Source organism: Galeopterus variegatus, unplaced genomic scaffold (assembly GCF_000696425.1).
Source record: "Galeopterus variegatus unplaced genomic scaffold, G_variegatus-3.0.2 Scaffold4245, whole genome shotgun sequence".
Classification (NCBI taxonomy): Eukaryota; Metazoa; Chordata; class Mammalia; order Dermoptera; family Cynocephalidae; genus Galeopterus; species Galeopterus variegatus.
Genome location: NW_007730356.1, coordinates 150,279 through 152,376, shown reverse-complemented (window position 1 = coordinate 152,376; position 2,098 = coordinate 150,279). Strand labels below are relative to the sequence as shown.

The 2,098-nt window shown below is 39.9% G+C and overlaps 1 protein-coding gene across 1 annotated transcript in view; it reads right to left on the bottom strand.

Moving 5' to 3' along the window:
• The window catches only part of LOC103602660 (chromosome unknown open reading frame, human C12orf4), a 54,959-nt gene that overhangs the window by 2,382 nt on the left and 50,479 nt on the right, over nt 1–2,098 (bottom strand). The window lies entirely within an intron of this gene.

Here is a 2,098-nt window from a genome sequence, read left to right as displayed (position 1 = left end):
TCTCCCGCCTTCATGCACTCCGTAGGTCTCTCCTCCTCTTCCCCTGAGCTCTAGTGGCCCCGGCTCGGCTGTTGTTGCTTTTTAATAGTTGTAAATTGGTTAACTGTAGGAGAGAGTGATGCTGGGGGCCTTCTATTCTGTCATTTTGACCAGAAGTCCCAGTAATGTTTTGCATTTCTGCAAATCTCATTAGTGTCTGGCTGAATAGAAGACATCTGGATTCTCATCTCTGCCTCTACATTCAATCTGTTGTGTTGTCACAAAGCATGATCTCACTGGTACTTGGGTAAGAATGAGAATGGAAAAGGCAAATGTCTTTCTTACCAACGACTCCACTCCACTGAAAGTGCCCTATGTGAGATCATCAATGTTATTAATCACCAAACCTTTGTTCAGTATTATTTAATTGACCTTACTTGTATAATTCACATTAGTGATCATTCCCCTTCTTCATGAAACTCCTCCCGCCCAGGCTTGGGACTGATGTGTCATCAAATTATTCTAATTCTTCATCTATCTCTGATGGTCTTTGTGACCTCAAACATCCTTGCTGCTATAGCTTCCTATCCAGTTTCCTGGACTCTAATATTTATCCTCCAAACCTCTGATTTTGCTAACTTAAGTACATTTTTGATCACATTACATTCCTGTTTTAACAACTTACGATTGTGTCCTAATGTGCCATAAATAACACCTAAACCTTTCTTCACCCACCTCCCCCCCGCTTTTCTTCAATCCATTTGTTCTGCCTAGAATGCTCTTTCTGTTAATTCCATCTGTTGAAACCTAATCTTCATTCTTCAATGTCCAGATTAACAGCCTTCTCCTCCCTAAAGAATTTCCTGTTTCTCCAGCTACGAATGCTGTCACCATCCTCTGAACTCCCAAAGTACTTTGTTGTTCTTTTATCTCAACGATCACATTTTATCCTGGGGTTTTTGGGGGGTGGGGGAGGGTGACAGAGAAATAGGAAGGAGGGTGGGATTCATGCTTTCTCTTCTTAAGTTATTAAGTTGTGGCTCTCTGAAGGCAGGAAGCACTTTTTGTTTTGACTGGTAAGGGGATGGCAACCCTCCGCACGGTGCTGTCTGCACCACGCTCATGTCTGCACCACCTTCAGCTAGTGGGTGCACCGACCATCCCTATATAGGATCTGAACCCGCGGCCTCAGCGCTACCAGCACTGTACTCTCCTGAGTGAGCCATGGGGCCAGCCCAGGAAGCACTTTTTACTCACCTTTATTATCTTTGCAATGCTTTCTACAATGCTGGGCATACCGATGCCCAAAAATATAGGTTGAGTAAATTATCTTTTGTCCATGGAAATTTAAAGAGTGACTTTCTCTGTAGCCAGAAATAGGGTTGATGGGAAACTACTTTTTAATTTGTGTCTAAGACTCCTTGTTTTAGTATTGATAAATAGAGGGAGTCTGATTTCTTAGTGGGCTAAAAAGTAAAGAATTCTCTTTTCCAAGGTCCTAGAAGCTTTTAAAAGTGCCTAGTAGAATTATCTGATGTTTAACTTCAAATTAGGGTTAGGTTTATAAAATTTCTCTGCTTCAGGTTCACGAAGAGGAAGAGTATTTCCTCATAAGGTTGTTACAAAACAGACACAGTGCCTCATGGGAGTACACACATGCCTGGAGGGACGAGTGTCCGGATTTTTGTCTTGTTTCCTCCTAGCTAAAAACATAATGTACAGTGAGAGCAGGTGACTAAGAAATGCTACAGCTATGAGACAATGCTGATAGCTTTAAAAACTACAATAATAATGTCTTATGTTTACATGGAAATTTACAATATATATTACTTTTATCTCACAAAAAATAACTTTCTGTAAATTAAAAGAAAAGATGCTCAGAGAGGTACTTTATCTCACAAAAAATAACTTTTTGTAAATTAAAAGAAAAGATGCTCAGAGAGGTACAGTGAACTGCTCAAGGTCATGCAACAGCCTGAGACTTGCATTTTCAGTTTCTTAATACTGTCTTTTGATGAGCAAAGGTTTTGAATTTTGATGAAGTACCATTTAAGTTTTTCTTTTATGGTTTATGCTTTTTGTGTCCTAAAAAATCTTAACCTGCCTAACCTGATGTCAT